This window comes from Pan paniscus, chromosome 9 (assembly GCF_029289425.2).
Source record: "Pan paniscus chromosome 9, NHGRI_mPanPan1-v2.0_pri, whole genome shotgun sequence".
Taxonomy (NCBI): domain Eukaryota; kingdom Metazoa; phylum Chordata; class Mammalia; order Primates; family Hominidae; genus Pan; species Pan paniscus.
The window spans coordinates 82,583,072-82,604,775 of record NC_073258.2 but is presented as its reverse complement, the minus strand read 5'-3'; the positions used below and the strand labels follow the sequence as shown (position 1 = coordinate 82,604,775).

Sequence of the window (21,704 nt, the reverse complement as noted above, 5' to 3'; positions counted from 1 at the left end):
TGTGTGTGTGTAGGACATTTATTTTCAAACACAATACTGATTTGACGTTAGAAGAGAAGAATGTCTTGCATTTCACTAGCTGAATCCTTTTTTATGCTACAAGCAGCTCATTTCCATTCTGTGCCATTTCATTATTTCACGTAAGCTGATCAATATATTTTGATGATAAATTTGGTATTTGTAATCACTTTCACCATTCACTGTTGTCATTCTCACCATCTCTCTGGACAAAGATCAGATTTATTAACAGTGCTTCTCCGAATCCCTCATGTCACAGTCATGGGGCACTCATGAGGCAAACACGTAAAGGGAAGTGTCCAAGTTCCAAACCTCATGAGTATTTATGGGGAGAGTTTCCATGGTCTAAAATAACAGACTTCTTTAAAATACGCATCATGTTCAGACCCAAGTTCCACTTGTGAGATTCTATCTTAAGAAATATATCTGGGCTTAAATCAAACAGAGTATCATTTGCTTTCTGTTGTTATTGCTTTCTGGTTTCCACTTAGGACATCTTTGTTTATCTCTGGGTCATGAAGATATTCTCCTCTGTTTCCTACTAAAATTTTATAATTCTAGCTTTTCCATTTATGTATGTGATCTGCCTTTAATCTATTTTGTAAAAATGTGAGAAACGTGTGGAAATCTGCTTTTAAATGCCAATAACCAATTGTTCCAGCATCAAATATTGAATCAATATTGAATACATTGGTGGCTTTGTGGAAATTATAAATGTGGGTCTATATATGGATTCTCTTTTTGTTTCAATTTTTCTATTTTTCAATTGCTACGCAAATATAAAACCATCTTTATTACTGTACTTTAAAGTATAATACTGTAGCTTTATGATTACCATGGCTTTCTAAAAATCAATGTACTATAGCTGCATAGGGCTGAAGTCAAGTAGCGTGTGCACTTCAACTTCATCATTCTTTTTTACAAGTTTTAGAGTTAGCTTTTCAATTCCTATTAAAAACTCAGTAGTGATTATTATTGAGATTACATAAAATCTATAGGTTAACTAGGGGATAATTTCACATTATAGATATTTAGCTTCCCAATCCATGATCACCTTATATTTCCCTTTTACTTAGGTCTAACTTAACAGCATTTTGTGTTTTTCATTGTGGTGGTTTTGATCAACATTTGTGAAATTTATTTCACCGTACATTTTACATTCTGAAGCTATCTTACATGGAATTTAAAAATATAATTTCCAACCATTTCTAGTATATATAACTAAAATAGACATTTTAAAAGTAAATTTTATCCTGAAACTTTTCTAACTGCTTATTAATTTAGAAATTTCTGTGGTTATCCCTTAGGATTTTCTATATAAACCATTAAGTCCTTGATCAGGAACTGTTTTAACACATCCATTCTCATCTTAGGTACTTTTCATTTCTTTTTCTGTTTCCTTTAGCCCTCAGTGCAGTTGTAAATAGAATGGGTAAGAGAGAACCAAAATAACCCAAATGTTCATCAATAAGTGAATAGAAAAGTAATTTATAATATATTCACATAATAGAATACCACTCAGCAATAAAAAAATGAGTTGTTGATAAACACAACAATGTGCTTAAGTCTCAGTATCATTTTTGTGAGTGAAAGAAGTCAGAAAAAGCACATACATACAGTATGATTTAATTTATATAATATTTTGGAAAATGTAAACTCATCTACAGTGACAAAAAGCAGATTTTTGGTTGCCTGGTGCTGCAAGAAGCCCTGGATATGAAAAAGCAGGATGCAAGGAATGCAAAAAGGCACAAGAAAACATTGTAGGGGGGATGAAAGATATATTTAATTTCTTGATTGCAGTGACAGTTTCCACTTATGATGTCAACATATTTCAAATTTTACACTTTAATGTTTATGATGAGTCAACTGCAAATTTATGTAGGTTTACGTGTCTTAAAAAAATGAAACTACTGGACTTTAAAAACATTTTCTAAACAAATTTTGGATAGAAAGGGAAAATCAAAACAGAAATTAAAGTTTGTTTTCTTTCCCGACAAGATACAGGATTAGAGGCTTTTAGTGTGCTTCAGCCACTTGGAAATAGCAAAATAGTGTGTAAAGATAAACTCTGTGAGCTTTAGTTCACGAAGGAAAATAGGAATTCACTGGAATAGTGAAGGACACCTAAGACCCTAGGAAGAAGGTGGATAAGCAGCCCCGTGACAGTGCAGCTGATAAAGTGAATGGAGCCCCACACATGAGAAAGGCATCCAGTCTTGCTCTGTGTCTCTCCTTTCCACTAGTAATCCGTGCAGTCCAGGCAAAGGGAGAGCATCCTGTTTCTCGGAAGCACAGAAGCTAGCTTGAAGAGAGGCTGAGAGAGGGAAAGAAGAAAAGGCAATGGTGAAAGCTGCAGGCATTTTCCCAGAACTGGGATTGAGAGGACACCATTTTTAATCTGGGCTCACACTAAGTTAGTCATTGTTTGGTGACTGGGCAATGACAGCCTCTGTAGACATTTAAGTATTAGGCCAGAGATTGGAGCCCTTGTTCTGGAGCACAGGAAGGGCCCCCACAGCCAGAACTGAGTAGTCAGTGTGGAGAGCACCCTGACAGTAGGCATTAGAATTAGGCTGTCTCCCCCCAATAGGATTGTAGTATTGCTGAAGTTGAGGTTTCACAAGGGCAGTGTGACTTTCAACTAGGGACAGTTTTGCAACCTGGAACTGGTCTGCATGTGTCAATGCTGAGTGCATCAGTCTGCTCCCTTGGTCAGTTTGGGCACAGTGCTCCGCTAGCTCTGAGAAGAGGGAGGGAGGCAGATCCCAATCCCTGTTAGATCCAACCCTCAGTGTGGGCTACCCCTAAGGGGTAGAGCACAGCCTTACAAAGCCTTCTTTAGGTCAAAGGAAACACAATGCCAGCCACTGAAGGGGGCAACACCAAAGCCCAGACATGGATGTGGAGAGGGGTCAGCTCTTTCTTTCCTGCCCACCTCCACAATGCACAGATGGGGCATGGTGACGTGGTTTGGATATGTGCCTCTGCTCAAATCTTATGTCAAATTGTAATCTCCAATGTTGAGGGGCCTGGTGGGAGGTGATCGGATCATGGGAGTGGACTTCCCCTATGCTGTTCTTCTGATATTAAGTTCTAATGAGACCTGGTTGTTTAAAAGTGTGTAATATTTCCACTTTTTCTCTCTTCCTCCTGCTCATGTAGTACATGCCAGATTTCCCTATACCTTTTGCCATGATTGCAAGTTTCCTGAGGTTTCCCCAAAAGCAGAACCCTGTACACCCTGCAGAACCACAAGCCAATTAAACCTCTTTTCTTTATAAATTACCCAGTCTCAGGTATTTCTTTATAGCAGTGCAAGAATAGACTAATACAGAAAATTGGTTCCAGGAGAATGGAATATTGCTATAAAGATACCAGTAAATGTGGAAGCAACTTTGGAACTGGATAATGGGCAGAGGTTGGAAGAGTGTGAAGGGCTCAGAAAAAGACAGAAAGATGAAGGAAAGTTTGAAACTTTCTAGAAACTTGTTAAATCGTTGTGACCAAAATGTTGACAGTGATATGGAAAATGAAGTCCAGGTTGAGGAGGTGTCAGATGGAGATGAGGAACTTATGGAACTGGAGCAAAGGTCACTTTTGTTATGCATTAGTAAAGAGATTGGAGGCTTTTGTCCCTGCCCTAGAGATCTATGGAACTTTGAACTTGAGAGAGTTGATTTAGGGTATCAAGCAGAAGAAATTCCTAAGCAGCAAAGTGTTCAAGACATAGCCAGGCGGCTTCTAACACTATAATCTCATATGCATGAGCAAAGAGATGATCTGAAACTGGAACTTATATTTAAAAGGGAAGCAGAGTATAAAAATTTGGAAAATTTGCAGCCAAGCCATGTGGTAGAAAAGAAAAATCCATTTTTCTGGAGAGAAATTCAAGTCAGCTGCAGAAATTTGCAAAAGTAAAGAGAAACAAAGTGCTAATAGCCAAGAAAATGGGGGAAAGGCCTCAACGGGATTTCAGAGATGTTTGCAGCAGCCCGTCCCATCACAAGCCTGAAGCCCTAGGAGGGAAGAATAGTTTCCTGGTCAGGAAGCTGCACAGGTCCCTGCTACCCTGCACAACCTTGGGAAACTGCTCCCTGCCTCTCAGCTATTTCACCTCCTGCCATGGCTAAAAGGCCCCCAATACATCTTACTTAGGCTGCTGTTCCAGAGGGTGCAAGCCATAAGCCTTGGTGGCTTCCACATGGTGCCTGCAGGTGCACAGAGGACAAGAATTGAGGCTTGGGAGCCTCTGAGTAGATTTCAGATGTATGGAAATGCCTGGCAGTTCAAGCAGAAGTCTGCTGCAGGAGTGGAGCCCTCATGAAGAACCTCTACTAGTGCAGTGCAGAGGGGAAATGTGGGGTTAGAGCACCCACACAGAGTCCCCAATGGGACACTGCCTAGTGACACTGTGAGAAGAGGGCCACAGTCATCCAGACCCCAGAATGGTAGACCCACTGCCAGCTTGCACCATGCACCTAGAAAACACACAGGCACTCAACACCAGCTCATGAAAGCAGCCGCAGGAGTTGTACCCTAGAGAGCCACAGGGGTATAGCTGCCCAAAGCCTTGGAAGCCCACCCTTTGAATCAGTGTTGCCTGGATGTTAGACATGGAGCCAGTGGAGATTATTTTGGAGCTTTGAGATTTAATGACTTCCCTGCTAGGTATCAGACTTGCATGGGGACTGTAACCCCTTTGTTTTGGCTGTTTTTTCCCTTTTGGAAAGGGCGTATTTACCCAATGTCTGTACCCCTATTGTATTTTGTATTTTTGAAGTAACTAACTTGTTTTTTATTTCCTAGAATAATAGGCAGGAGGGACTTGCCTTTTCTCAGATAAGACTTTGGGCTGTGGACTTTTGAATTAATGGTGAAATGAGTTAAGATGGGGAACTGTTGAGAAAGGATGATGCTGTTTTGCAGTGTGAGAAAGACGTGAGATTTGGGAGGGGCCAGAGGCAGACTGATAGGATTTGAATTTATGTCCCAGCCCAAATCTCATGTTGAATTGTGATCTCCCATGTTGTAGAAGGAGCCTGGTGGAAGGTGATTAGATCATGGGGGAGGACTTCCCTCATGCTGTTATCATAATAGTGAGTGAGTTCTCATGAGATCTGGTTTTTAAAAGTGTGTAACACCTTTCCCTTCCCTCTCTTCCTCTTGTTCAGGCCATGTAAGTAGTGCCATCTTTCCCTTTGCCTTCTGTCATAATTACAAGTTTCCTGAGGCCTCCCCAGAAACAGAAGCCTCTGCAGCCTGCAGAACCATGAGCCAATTAAATCTCTTCCTTATAAATTACCCAGTCTCAGGTGTTTCTTTACAGCAGTGTAAGAACAGCCTAATACACCTGGGGCATGTGGGCCAAAGGGGTCAACTTCTTGGGCTTCTCCAGTAGTTCCACTCATGTCAAAAGTAAACAGCACTTGGGGAGGGCACTTCTCATGCTTCTCCATCACCTTCACCACCCACAGCCAGCACTCACAGCCAGAACCTTCTGCCAGCTCTTACTGATAAGTGCCATCTACAGGTATGCAGCTGGAATTACACCACCAAACAAAAATTGATTGCTACTCCAAGTAACATCTTTGAAAAACACTACATGAGTATATCTGCAACAAAGGGATCTACACCTAACAATGGCCCTCTGAAAACATCCAGAAATAAAGCCAATCAATTATACAAAACGTACCCCACAGTCATACTCTCATGGAAAAAAAGTCCCATCCAAACGATAGCAAATTCAAAAAAAAAAAAAAAAAGAAAGAAAAGAAAGAAGCATCAGTTCCCTCAGATGAGAAGAAACCAGCAAAAATAACTCCCAAATACAGAAAGCCAGAGTTTTCTTTTTGTCACTTCCAAAGGATTGCACTAGCTTCCTTTCAATGGATCCTAAAAAGGATGACATATCTGAAAGGACAGAAAAAGAATTCAAGATAGATGAAAAGAAAACTCAAAGGAATCCAAGAGAAAGTTGAAATCAAACACAAAGAAAACAGAAAAATGATCCAGGATTTGAAAGAAAACATAGCTATATTAAGAAAGAACCAAGTGAACTTCTGGTATTAAAAAATTTACTACAGGAATTTCAAACTATATTTGGAAGCCTTAACAATAGACTAGACCAAGCAGAAAAAAAGAAGTTTCAAGCCTGAGGAATAATCTTTTGAATCTACCAAGTCAGACCAAATAAAAAGAAAAAAGAAAAAAGTGAATTTGAAAAAAACTTTAAGAAATGTGAGATTATGTAAAGCAATTACATCTATGATTTATTGACATTCTTGAATGAGAAGAAAAGAAAGTAAGCAACATGAAAAAGATATCTGAGAATACAGTTCAGGAAAATTTCCCCACTTTTATTAAAGAAGTCTACATGCATGTATAAGAAATCCAGAGAACTTCTTCAAGATACTGTACATGACAACCATCTGAAATGCACATAGACACAGAGTATCTGTGAGAAACAAAATATCTTAAAGGCAGTTAGAAAAAAGGGAAAAGTTACCTACAAAAGGAAACTCATCAGACTAACAGTGGACTTCTCAGCAGAAACCTTACAAGCAAGAATAAATTGAAGATTTATTGTTAGCATTCTAAAATCAAAGAAATGCCTTCCAAGAATTTCATATCCTGCCAGACTAAGCTTCACAAATGAAGGATAAATAAAACTTTTCCCAGACAAGCAATCACTATGGGAATTTATCACCATCAGAATGAATCTACAAGAGATGCTTAAGGGAGTTTTAAACATGAAAATGAAAGAATAATACTTGCTACCATAAAAGCACACATTAAGCTCATAGCCCATGGACCTATAAAGCAACTATGCAATCAAGACTACAAAGTAGTATATAGTATTCTATGACATGAAAAAATACTACTATATAGTATTCTATGACATGGAAAAAAACCTGACATATCATATTATCCTTGAACAAAAAACAGCCTATGTGCTCTAATTAAAAGACATGAGGTGGCAAACTGGATTTAAAAAAATCTAACCTTCTGCTGTCTTCAAGAGACCTATCTCACATGTAATGCCACTCACAGGCAAAAGTTAAAAAAAAAATAGAGAAAGATCTATCATACAAGTGGAAAACACAGGGAGCAGGGGTTGCTATTCGTGTATTGTATAAAATATACTTTAAACCAGCAACAGTTAAAAAGGAAGAGCATTCCATAATGATAAGTGATTGAATTCAACAAAAATATTTAACGACCTTAAATACACATACACTGAACAGTGAAACACCCAGATTCCTAAAACAATTACTTCTAGACCTAGGGAAAGACAGACACACATTAATAATTGAACACTTCAACATACTACTGACGACATTAGGCAAATCATCAAGGCAGAGAACTAACAAAATAATCTGAAATTAAATTTGATGCTTGAACAATTGGACCTAATAGACATCTACATAATAATCTGCCCAAAAGCTACACAATATATATTATTCTCATCTGCACACAGAACATATTTTAATATTGATCACGTATTCAGTCATAAGGTGAATCTCAACAAATTCAAAAAAATTGAAATCATACCAAGCATACTGGAATAGTGGGATAAAAATAGAAATCAATACCAAGAGGAACTCTTGAAACCACACATTTACATGGAAACTAAAGTTGTTCATGACTGACTTTGGGGTAAACAATGAAATAAAGGCAGAAATTTTTAAAAAATCCTTGAAACAAATGAAAATAGAGATGCAGCATGCCAAAATCTCTAGGATGCGGCAAAAACAGTGTGAAGAGAAAGTTTATTGCACTAAACGCCTACATCGCGAAAACATCTCAAACTAGCAATTTAACATCACATCTAAAGTAACTAGAAAAGCAAGAACAAAGTAATCCCAAAGTTAGCAGAAGGAAAAGGATAATAACTAACATCATAGCAGAACAAAATGAAATTGTACCAAAATATATATGAAAAATTAATAAAACAAAAAATTGGTTGTTTAAAAGGATAAACAAGATCAATAGACTACTAGCTAGATTAACAAAGAAAAAATAGGAGATCTAAGTAAGCACAATCAGAAATAATAAAAACGACATTACACCTGATCCCACAAAGATATGTAAGACTCTCAGAGATTAATATAAACTCTTCTAGGCACACAAACTTGAAAACCTAGAGGAAATGGATAAATTCCTAGAAACACACAAACTTCTGCGACTGAATCAGGAAGAAATGGAGACCCAGTAAGATTTCTGGAAATTGAATTAGTAATAAAATACCTATCAACCAAAAAAAGCCCTGTACCACACGGATTCACAAATGAATCCAGACATACAAAGAAGAGCTGGTACTAATGCCACTGAAATTATTCCAAAATATTGAGGTGGAGGAATCCCTCCCTAACTTATTCTATAAAACTAATATGGTCCTGACACTAAAATCTGGCAAACATACAACAACTAAAAACTACAGCCAGTATGCTTGATGAACATAGACACAAAAATCCAACCCTGCTCCCTCCCTCTCCCCCCCAAAAAAAACTACATGCAAATCAAATCCAGAAACACATCAAAAAATTAATTCACAATGATCAAGTATGCTTTATTCCTGGGATACAAGGTGGCTTCAACCTATGCAAATCAATAAATGTGATTTACACCATAAAAAGAATTAAAAATAACAAAACAATAATCACCTTAATAGATGCAGAAAAAGTATTTAATAAATTTCAAAATTCGTTTATGATTAAAATTCTCAACAAACTAGGAAACAAAGGAATACATATCAAAACAATAAGAGCCATCTATGGCAAACACACAAAAATCATAAGTCTGAATAAGCAAAGCCTTGAAGCATTCTCCACAAAACTGAAACATGACAAGAATATCTACTCTCACCATTCCTACTCAACATAGTACTAGAAGTCCTAGCCAGAGCAATGAGGCAATAGAAAGAAATGAATGGCATCTAAATAGGGAAAGAGGACATCAAATTATCTCTCTTCTCTGATGATATAATTCTATGCCTAGAAAACCCTAGACTCCACCAAAAGACTCATAGACCTGATAAATGATTTCAATAAAGTTACAGGATATAAAATAAATGTGAAAAAAATCTGTAGCATTTCTATACATCCATATGTTTAAGCTGAGAACCAAATCAAGAATGTAATCCCATTTACAATAACCATGAACGAAATAATATAACTAAGAATACACGTGATCAAAGAGGTGAAAGATCTCTAAAAGAACTACAAAACACAGCTGAAAGAAACCATAGACAACATAAATAAATGGAAAACCATTCCATGCTCGTGAGTTGGAAGAATCAATATTATTAAAATGTCCACATTACCCAAAGCAATCTACAGATTCACCACTATTCCTATCAAATTACTGATGTCATTCATTACAGAATTAGGAAGAAACTTTTCTGAAATTCATATGGAAAAAATCCAAATGGCCAAAGCAATCCTAGGCAAAAAGAACAAAACTGGAGGCATCACATTATCTGACTTAAAACTATACTACAAAGCTACAGTTACCAAAACAGCATGGTACTGGCACAGAAATAGACACATAAACCACGGAACAGAATAGAGAATTCAGAAATAAAGCCATGCACATACAACCAACTAATCTTTGATGAAGTAGGCAAAAATAAACAATGGGGATAGAACACCCTATTCAATAAATGATGCTGGGAAACTTAGTTAGCCATAAGCAGAAGAATGAAACTGGACCCCTACCTCTCACCCTATACAAAAATTAACTCGAGATGGATTACAGATTAGATGTAAGGCCTGAAACTATACAAATCCTAGAAGAAAATCTTAAAAAATACTATTTTGGACATCAGCAAAGGCAAATAATTTATCACTAAGACCTCAAGAGCAATTGCAACAAAACCAAAAATTGACAAGTGTGACCAAATTAAATTAAATAACTCTACACAGGAAAAGAAACTATCAACAGAGTGAACAGACAACCTACAGAATGGGGAAAAATATTTGCAAACAGTGCATCTCACAAAAGACTAATACCAGAATCTATAAGGAACTTAAACAATTCAACAAGAAAAAACAAATAACTCCATTAAAAAGTGGGCAAAGGACAAGAGCAAACACTTCTCAAAAGAAGACACACAAGTTGCCATTAAATATATGAAAAAACGATCAACATCACTAATTGTTGGAGAAATACAAATCAAAACCACAAAGAGATACCATCTCACACCAGTCAGAATGGCTATTATTAAAAAGTCAAAAAAAAACAGATATTGGGTAGGTTGTGAGGAAAAGGGAACACCTATACACTGTTTATGGGAATGCAAACTGGTTCAGCCCCTGTGTAAAACAATTTTAATATTTCTCAAATAAGCAAATATGGAACTACCACTTGACCCAGCAATCTCATTACTGTGTATGGACCCAAAGGAAAATAAATTATTCTACCAAAAAAAACCACACTTTTATGTTTGTTGTAGCACTATTTGCAATACAAGTATATAGAATCAATCTAAGTGTTCATCAATGGCAGATTTCATGAAGAAAATGTGGTACGTATACAATATGAAATACAACTCAGCCGTAACAAGGAATGAAATAATGTCCTTTGCAGCAATGTGGGTGCAGCTGGAGGAAATTATCCTAAAAAATTCAATGCAGAAATAGAAAACCAAATATCATATATTCTTACTTATAAGTGGGAGCTAAGCATTGAGTACACAGGGACATAAAGATGAGTGCAATAGACAATGGGGACTCCAAACAGGGGGATGGAGGGAGAGAGGCAAGGGCCAAAAACTGTGTATTGGGTACCATGTTCACTGTTTGAGTGACTGGATGAACGGAAGCCCAAGCCTCTGCATAACACAATATACCCTTGTAATAAATGTGCACATGCATGTATCTCCTGAATCTAAAATTAAAATATAGAAATTAAGAACTCTTATAATTAATATTGAAAAAGCTACATATCAAAATTCATGGACTACATTTAAAGTAGCAATTAGATCTAATTTTACATGCCTACATTAATAAAATAATAAGCATAAATATGTTAAAATTTTAACTCATAAAACTAGTAACAAAAAGTGAACCAAATAGAAGTACACTGAAGAAAAAATGAAGATAAAAACTAAAATTGATGAGGCAAAGGACAGAATAAATAAAATAAATTAATAAATTAAAATTGTGTTTCTTTAAAAAAAGATCACACAGGATGCAAATCTAATCATGAAAAAGTAGGAAACACAAAAGTGGACTTAACTTTTGGTAAAGAAGAATTGGAAAAAAATAAGTGAACATACACACACATCATAAAAACACATTTGAAAACCTAGAAAATGGATTATTTCTTAGAAAAATGCTATTTATTAAAATTAACTGCAGTAGTGGTGAGGCATAAACAGATCAATATTCAGATGACAAACATAAAATTATGAAGGAACTATTCCTTAAAGAAACACTAGGTTTCCACAGAGGAAAAAACAATGTAGTTTTCACAGGAAACCCTTAAAAACATTTCAAGCCCAGACAATACAAATGCTACATAAATTATCTCAGAGCACAGAAAATAAGAGGAAACTTCCAGTTTCTTTTTATGATGCAGATATTGCATTGATACCCAAGCCTGATAACAGTAACCTTAAGACATAGATGAATGTCCCTTAAAAATTTAAAAATCTTAAATAAAATATTAGCGGACGCATTTGAACATGGTAAAAAATGTGTTAGGCAATTCTTGCATTGCTACGAAGAAATACTTGAGGCTCTGTAGTTTATCTTAAAAAATGATTTAATTTGATTCACACTTCTGCATGCCATACAGGCAAGTCATCAACATCTGTTTGGCTCCTGGTAAGGGCCTCAGGAAGCTCACAATCACGGCAGATGGCAAAAGGGAGCTAGCATATCACATAGCGAGAGCAGGAGTAAGTGAGTAGAGGAAAGGTGCCATGCACCTGTAAACAACTTGCTGTCACATGAACTCACTCATCGCCAGGGGATAGCACTAAGCCATTCATGAGGGATTCACCCCATGAGTCAAACACCTCACACCAGGCCCCACCTCCAATAGTGAGGATTACATTTCAACATGAGATTTGGAAGGGACAAATATCCAAACCATATGAGAAAATAATGCATTATAAATTATACCAAGAATGCAATGATTGTTTATTATATTGAAAATCTATTAATATAATTCACCATAATTTACATGATATCCATATGGTTGATAGAAAAGGCTTTGACATAATTCAGCATAACAAATAATAATAAATAATGCATATTATATATAAATAATGCAGAATATATATATATATATATACAAAGAGAGAGACAGTCTTAATGCCAGTCTTGTGCTAGAATGTAGAACCCGAAAAACACCCACGATTTAAAAATAAAACAAGCAATAAAAAAACTGAAAATATAAAAATTGAGAAAGAATAAATAGAATTAACTATGCATGATAGAATACCTGGAAAAGCTTTGAGAATCAATATAAAATTATCTCAAAAATGACTTCAATAAGGTAGTGGGGTACTATATTAACACCCAAAAATTGATAGCATTCCTATTCACAAATAAGCACCAATTAGGTAGTAAAATTGATAAAACAATTCCAAAGCAACAAAAATATAAAACACTTATAAATAAAGTTAACAAAAATTATATTAAATGGAGAACACTGTAAAACACCCCTGAACATCACACATGTGACTTGGAGAAATAGAAAGACATCTCTTCTTCATAGTTAGAATGATTTTATATTATAAAGGTTTAGGTCTTCCTAAGTGTACTTATAAATTTAATGTGACTTAACAAAAAAATTGTAATGAGAATTTTATAGAGCTAAGCATCTTAAAGTTTATATGAAAAAATAAACAGATAAATTTGCTGTAGAAATGTTGAAAAGAAAGAGCTATAAGGAGTTATTAAACCTCATAGATATTAAAACACATTATAATATATTTATAAGAAAAACAGTGTAGTATTGGTGTTTGAATAGAAAGACAGACTGACTGATGCAATAAAATAGAAAGTCCAAAAATAGACCCAACCATATTTATAAATATAGTATATAACAAATCTCCATCTGAAATCACTGGGCAAAGATTGTATTTTTAATAATCGTTGTTGAGACAACTGAAAAGTTATTTGGAAAAATGTGCAATTAGATATATTTCTCATACCATGTGCAAGAATAAGCTCCAAATTGATCATTATTTTTTGGGTAATCATCTAACCCATTGCATGTATCAATAATGTATTTTTATTTCTGGGGAACATATAATGGTATATATATATTATTTTTGTGTCTGTCTTTATGAGGGACAACAGTCTATAGGGATTTGTGTGTGTGTGTGTGTGTGTGTGTGTGTGTGTGTGTGTGTGTGTGTGTTTTCTTTATCTGGTTTTGTGTCAGGGTAATTCTAACCCTACAAAATAGATTGGGAGGTGTTCTACCCTCTTCTATTTTCTGAAAGGGATTGTGTAGAATTGGCGTTGATTATTATTTTAACATTTGCAATCTATGAATCCTTTCGGATAAAGGAGAGAAAAACAGAGAGGAAGAAAGGCAGAGAGAAGAGAAAGCAAGAGAAAGAGAGAGGAGACAGATACCAGATAATGGAGGGATCTTCTTAACAATGTAATATGTAGTGTCCTATGGATGTGGAGAGAATTCAAGCTGGAAAATTATTATCTTGCAAGCATCATATTATCAATTAATTTTAAATATAATGGAAAACTATGATTCCAATTTCTGCTCTTTTCCACCACATTGTATTTCTTGATTTGAGTTTGGTCTAATATTGCTAATGGAAGACTTTAATTTGAGGAGAGGAAATGTCATCTTAGATTTTCAGCTTTTTGTAGAGATAGGGCCTGATAGGTGGGTGCATATGTTCTCCTTTGGATTTCAGATGGGTCACCTGTAGACTCTGAAATCATAGGTACGGATATTTGCATGACCTTAAAGTGTTTTCCTACAGGTCACTTAATAGTTAAAAGGGAAAAAATGTATTTATAGGGTGTAGAAATAAAAACAAAAACATATGATTATGTTATCAGAATTTACAGAACCAATGAGTATAGATGGACCTTGTATGCCTTCATATATGAGAGTCTGAGAAAAACACAACAACAATTTTGCAGTATTCTGTCTGAAAATGCATAACCTGAATCCAGTCATTAAGAAACATAATACAAATGCAAAATTAGAAATGCTCATTAAAAAAGAGATAAATGCATTCTCAATGATATCATTCAAAAATGTCATAAAGTAAAAGACAAACTGTAATTCTCATATTTTAAAGGAGACCAAAAATATATGATAACTGCATACAGTATTTTGGAAACTCTCCTAAAGAAAAAAATGCTATGAAGCCCATTATTGGTTTAAATGACCAATTGGAAAATGGACAATAAATTAAACTTATATCACTGTTAAATTTACTGATGTTTATAAAACTATTTGGTTATGTAGCGCAATACCTTCACTCTTCTGAAATGTACACTGAAATAATTAGTAAAGGGGCATAATATATGCATATTATGTTCAAATAGCTCAAGTTTCTCACTTTCACTCTATATATCAAATGAGTAAATGGAGGAAATGTTAGTAATAAATAAATCTGATTAAAGGGCATAGAAGGTATTTTTATTCTTATTCTTGCAATTTTTTGTATGTTTGGAATGGTTTCCAAGTAAAATGTTTTAAAAATGTAAATAGTTACCACGGTTCCCTCAATTAATAAAAGTGAGCCCTTGCAAGCTTGTTAGACATTAACTTTCCTGCTCTATGCATTGTTACCCTAATCTGCAAAATGAAGATAATAATATTATCTACCTCATGATGCTGTTGTGAGGAATAAAAATGTTAATACATGCAGGATGCCTAAGACAACGCCTGGGTGGTAGTAAACACTCTGTAAATGTTGGCTTCCAGTGTATGTTTGTTTTGGTGGCAGTGGTGGTTATTACCATCATCACTATTACGGACAATGTTAAGGGACCCCATGACAGATCTCAGATTGACACCAAGTGTCTTGATTCCCATTTCTGCTCTTTCCCAGTACATTGTATTTCTGGGATTTGAGTTTGGTATAATATTGCAACCCTAATTTGAGAGAAGAAAATTTCAACTTAGTTTTCCAGGATTCTTTTTCCTTTCTTTTTTTTTTTTTTTTTTTTAAGAGAACGAACATGATAAGTGGGTGCGTAAGTTCTCTTCTGGCTTTTCAGATGGGTCAGCTCTAGACTTTGAAATCACAGGTATTAACTGAGAGCTCAGCAATGAAACTTTCTAATATCATTTAGTGTATAGACCGTAAGGAGCTTCATTTATGTCTCATAGAGTCTTGCACATTCTTTATGGCAATTTAAAAAACATCTGTAATATACAGTTAACCCTTTATAGTTTACAAATCATTTTCATGTGTACTTTTAACTAAATGGCTCATCATAGAAATGCCTACAATTTTACTGATGAAAAAGTTAAAGATCAATAAATTTAAATGACTGACTCAAGATTATGCACTTAATAATGGTAGTGTGTCTTATAAAGAAATTCATAGAATTATTAGCACATCACTCAGCACAGGGATTTTCTCATAATTTTCATTGGATTAATGTTAAAGAAAACTGAGATTGGATTCAAACATAGATTTTATCTCTGGTCCCAAACATTTCTGCTATGTATGGTGACATGAAATCCCTGGTTTTAGAAGTAGTTCATTAGCCTAACTCATCATAATTTGATTGTTATGAGTTCAAGTCTGCGTCTGACAGGTCTCTGGAATAAATGTTTTGAACTGGCTTCTAGGTAAGATTCCATCCTGCCTGGGAAAACAACTTGAAAAGTTTTAACTTAGGGGCTCATCAATTAGACTTTGTGTTCAAGACATCATGGCTTAAAGAAAAGAAAAAATCAATTCTAAATATAAAATGTTGAATAGAGATATATTTGAAAAAAAATTTCGGTACCCATGGGGGAAGCACTTGTCTCTATCTGATGCTGATCCAATCTCTTTTATTTGATTAATTGTTGAATCTATTGATGAGAGAGCCCCGTTCAGCCAGATTCCCCAGCAGCAAGGTCAGTGGACTGTGATTCCTCAGCGGGGAGGCTGGGGTCTGTGTGGAGGAGACTCCTCCTGGCAGGAGCATTTTGAGTATGCAGAACACATCGGCACAGCCTAGAGCTGGCAGTTAGTGTACGCGCGGCACACACACACACACACACACACACACACACACACACACACACACACACCAGTGTTTTCCCCTCAAGTGAGGCAGCGTTAGCAACTGCAGTCCCAGCTTCCTCTGCTGAGGTACAAGCGGCCACTGCCTGATTTGTTGGAGGAGCGCTAGAGTCCAGTATCTGAGGGACCCGGCAACACGCAGCTGTCACAGCTAGTGGCAGACAGCCACTTCTTCCCAGCTGCTTCGCCAGCCCTGGCAAGAGGGCACACTCTTCCAAAAGCCAGCCTGCCTCGGGAGGAGGTTGCTCCACACTGAAGGTAAGACTGCTTCCTAGTCGCTTTCTTTTCTAATGTGCCAGCTACCTCACAATCCACTTTCAGGTAGGCTCTTGCCATTTCTTGTTTTAGGTATGGGAAAACCTTCTCAATCATAGCATTTACTTTTACTGAGAAAGTCTTTTTTTTTTTTTTTTTTTTTTTTTTGCTAAAGAAGCAGAACAGTAAGGGTTTGATAGTTTAGCAGGATTCTTCTGATTAAAGTTTTAGTGCAGACGGTAACTCTACTTCTCTCTCCCAACCCTTAGAAATATTCTGTAGATAATGAGACAGCCTCATTTTGTGATTCATAGGCAACTTCACATTTAGCATAAGCGTGCGCTTCTAACCTTTGCAGTTAGTTGACAATTGTTATGCAACTCAGCATGTGTAATTTAAAGACCTTTAAATGCTCTTCTTCTGCTGGGAAGAACATACCTCAGTCTTGTAAAATAAAAGCCAAGTGGTGGGAGCTATGGATTCAAACTCTTCTTTGGCATTTAACATTCAGTGATATAGACACGAGTGAAAGTTGCTGAATCACAGAAGTTTAATATTCATGCAAATTGCTGTATTTGTCAAGGAAACCTAGGAATCAAATGTCTTTTCATCTTTTTGAGCTCTTATACATATACGGATGATGTGGATTTGAAGAGGGGAAGTGTTTGTTTGCTATAACTCACTCTGTTGTGGCGAGGTGGCTAAAGTGATTAATTGACATAGAAATAATTAACTGGAGAGGATTTCTTCTGCTAAAATAAGCTAGAATCTAGTTGTGAATTTAGAGGTTTCTTAGTTAACAGATCTGTATTTATAAAACTCCAAACAAAACTGTATCTTATTGATTTGAGTCTCCTTGTTTAAGTGATATTAATCTGTATAAATTATCACCCCTAATATTCCTTGACTGTACATATTTTCTTAGCCAATTTCAGAGTAAAATAGTTAATAAAGAAAAATTTCAACAACTTGTTAATATCTTCACCCTTTAATATTCATTTTAATTGTTTCATAGACATAATTTCATGAGGAGTTTTATGAGAGACTGATAAGCATAATTTAGCCAATTGATTTGAAATGATCATAAAGAAAATGCTCTTTAGAAGATGAGTCCCAAACACAAGTCAGGCTCATGGTGCCTCTGGGTTATCACAGAATTTAGCACCAATAGTGAAGTTTGTGGTAAGCAGAGAATCAGAAGACACAGTTTTTGTGATTGTTTTTACAAGCATCACTTTGTATGTGTAACACACTTTTAAAAACATTAGTCTCTTTTCATTACTCTTCTGGGAAGAGCCTCCAAGCTACGGCATGGTGTCTTGATGGGGATGACCTCAGTTCTGATGGAGGAGCGTGACACACAACTTTGGGGCAGATCTAGATTTATGCTTAAAGGACAAGTTATCCCCTGGGGTCAGGAATTTTCAAGCTCAAACATCCAAGTACTTTCTTTGATAACTCTAGGGACCTACCCTTTGAGCAAAAAGACCATGTACACAGGTTGTCTGCTGTCTCTTTGGAGGGTAGTAGAAAGAAAGAACGGTTACCTTCTTCACTGTCATTAATGTTTAATGCAAGTGATCCCTCTGCAGCATCCAATAGGGACTTTCACTCTTTAACAAATATTTAATGTATATTATCTGGTATTGCCTTTAGCTCCCATAGTATTTGTAGTTTCTACATTGGATATTCATGTAATTTGAGAAAATAGATTCTCTAGTCTGCTACACAACAACAAACACACAAAGAAAGCACAACTTTACTTTTTGTTACTTCACGCTTTAATTCGTAGTCAAACTTGCAATAGACCTGCTTATATTACTCTCTCCATGGTGATGTGGTAGCTGATGGCTCAGTTGATATCGCTCTTAGTAAAATAGAGAGATCAGAAGGAGTGAAGGAGATAGAGGACAAAATTCTTTTTTTCATGTTGGGTGGATGGTGTGCACTTGGAGTGGAATCTTGGAGAGAGAGAAGATACTCTCTTTTTGTTTATGTTTTGCCAAAGATGTCCAACTCAGCCAGCAACCTAAAAGATCCAAAGATGTAATCTTAACCAGGCCTGCTGTGGAAGTGAAATGTAATTTAATTAAGTTGTTGGGTGAGCTTTCTCCTTCTTGGTCTTCCTCACTCACCTTTCTCCCCAGGTGAACAGATTTATGAGGTAGGTTAAAGAGTTAGCCAATTACTTGCACATTATAGATCACTATTCAAAGCTGTCTTTTCTGAGAGGGAATCAATTTCATTTCGCTTACAACCAGAGGTCATGACTGTTCTGTCATTGTTCTGGCTCCTAGTCACCAGCCTTCTTAGTTTTTACACAATTTTGTTCCTACTATATCTGATAACCATTCCTGGGCATCTTGGTGAATTGGTGTTTTGAGAATTTTATTAAAATAAAGTTAATGAATAAATACTATGGATTAAGCCAAAGAAGTGGGTTCTCAACAATGTTCAGTGCTGTTGGGTCACATACCTTTCAGTTCTTACCAATCTATGGGGTAGGATTGATGGTGCCGTCCACAGGCATTTCTACATGTGCATGGTGACGTTGCAAACCAATGCTGACCAACACAAAAGAAAGGGAAGAAAAAAAAAAGAAGAAAATCTATAAGCTTTTGTGAAATGCAAACAGGTGCCGAATACTAAGGAAACCATGTAGTTATACTCTTAAGGTAATTTTCACCAAATTACCTTGGATTATATACTAGCTCTAACAATGGCACATTTTGCATGCACCCTTCAGGGCTGCGTTGAGTGATAGCTGTAAATTAGGGTGAAGAGAAGAAAATGCTCTGCACTTTAAATATTGAGGAGAATTAGGATCCAGATGGTAAGGCTTTTTATAGCAATACATTGGATAATGTTACAAGCTTCTATGGCTACTGGCCTATTATATTTTCTCTAGTAAAATGCAGTTTAGGGAAGGGGTTCATTGCTAAGAGCAATCTTGCTAATCTAGAAAAGCGAATTTCCTTTCCATATTACATTTTTCAACTTTGTTGGCTTATTTTTTTCCCTTTTCCTTATTTTTTTCCATTCTAATTCCAAACTCAATCAAAATTATATAATGTGAATTATTGTTTTATTTCAAGGTTGCTTTCTTTTCTCTCTCTCTCAGTACCTCCCCCCGCCCCACCCCCGCTCCACTCCGCATATACCTGTCTCACATTATGAATGCATTTGAGAAGTCTGTGAAACCATTTGGACTTGGACACAGAATGGTTATTAGACAAGTCTCCATCTGGTTTTAAATGTCCCTAGTCTAAAACCACCTCATTTATTCTGTCTCTGTAGGATAGTTCTCTTTTTTTCATTTAGACAGGATCTCGCTCTGTCTCCCAGGCTGCTGAGGAAATCTTAGCTGTAGCTCAGGTATTTCCTTGTTCAGGACTTCAGGTTTGCTCTGAAAGAATTACTTTTCTTCTTTCAACACCCTCTAGTGGGAATTTTATTATCTCCAGTCTCGGGGGCCACAGTGGCATCTCTGATCAGGCATAGGTATAGAAAGTGAGCCACCTGGTGGTAAAGAAGAGTAATTCTTACATTCTTAACAGCCTTCCAAGTTAACAGCAAGGAAGGACATTGCTAATTTTCTGTTACATTGCGAAGGGGTGTTTGATTTTATTAAAATGTACTTTAATGGTTTTTTTTTTTGTTTTTCAAATCAATTGTTAGGTTACAAGTACAAATTCCTTCACTCTATGCTTCATTTTCTAATTTGATATGATCTCTCTCTTTCACCTCTTTTGTTTCTTGTGTGTACACATTGTGAGGAACACATTTATGTTGCTATGTATTTAATAATAAATATTCGTACACATTTTTATACATATTAAAGTATCAAGATACTTCACTGAAGAAAACATTTCAAAAAGAAAGCAATGAAATTACATGTTTTCCACTAGGTATTAATACTGCAGTTTGAATAGCTTAAATATAAAAATAGTTTACTGTATTTGCATATTCATACTTGAAAAAACATACAAAAAGAATAAAACAAAATAAAATTATACAATTATATGTGGGTGTATGCCTTTGTTCTAAATCAAAATATAGATATTAGGCATCATTTCCTATATATTTTTAAGACTCTAATCTAGCTAACCAATTACCAAGGCTACAGTAGCCCTTGTCTTACCTTCCTTATTATCTTTCCTTATACCTATCTTTCTGTGTGGGGAGTCAGAACTGACATTCATATAGGAGGCATGTCTCTTGGCTGAAAACAACTCTTTGGAAGTACAGATGTTAACGGTCTTTGGGAACTGGAGTTCTCTAAATATATATAGTAAGTGTAAAAGTACTGTGCAAATAAAGGACACCATTATTTCTGATGTCTTTTTTTTTTTTTTTTTCCAGTTTAGAAGACTTAGGTGCAGATGGGGTAGATCCCATTAAACCAGAATTGGTTTTAACTGAATTTTACATGGATCAAATAGAAAGACAAGGCTGAGTGTGGTGGCTCAAGCCTGTAATCCCAGCACTTTGGGAGCCCGAGGCAGGCCGATCACCTGAGGTCAGGAGTTTGAGACCAGCCTGGCCAATGTGGTGAAACCCCATATCTACTTAAAAAATAAAAATAAATAAATAAGAATAATAAAAAAAAACTTAGCTGGACTCAGTGGCAGGCGCCTATAACCCCAGCTACTCAGGAGGCTGAGGCAGGAGAATCGCTGGAACCTGGAAGGCAGAGGTTGCAGTGAGCTGAGATCACGCAACTGCATTCCAGCCTGGGTGACAGAGTGAGACTCTGCCTCTAAAGAAAAAAAAAAAAAGACAAAGTTGAGATGTTAAATGGCAGATATTTCATTAATTCCTTAATTCACCTATTAACTAATGACAGTAGAGAAAATACTGGCTCGAATCACATGTGCAGTTTCACTCTCTAAGTCTTAAATTAGTTCTTTCTCTAGATAGCCTCATCTTATCCATGTTGTCCTTCAACTTCAAATTTATGTATTTGGGCGATCACCCTGTGTAAACTGGTAATTCACTGTGCATTCTTTAAAAAAATAGCAGAAAGTTTTTGTTTTGAAATTATTGTTCACATATAAGCTATCTGTAGCTTGAAGTAAGAATACAAACAGAAATTAATAATTTCTAGACTGGGTGTGGTGGTTCGTGTCTGTAATCCCAGCACTTTGGGAGTCCCAGGCAAGAGCATCACTTGAGGCCAGGTGTTTGA

The 21,704-nt window shown here is 36.0% G+C and overlaps 1 protein-coding gene across 1 annotated transcript in view; it reads left to right on the top strand.

The window, feature by feature from the left end:
* Nucleotides 1-15,923: 15,923 nt before the first annotated feature.
* The window catches only part of TENM4 (teneurin transmembrane protein 4), a 3,002,963-nt gene continuing 2,997,182 nt past the window's right edge, over nucleotides 15,924-21,704 (top strand). The window contains exon 1 of the mRNA XM_063608694.1: nucleotides 15,924-16,519. The gene's annotated coding sequence lies outside the window, so the exon portion shown is untranslated. The remainder of the gene's footprint in view (nucleotides 16,520-21,704) is intronic.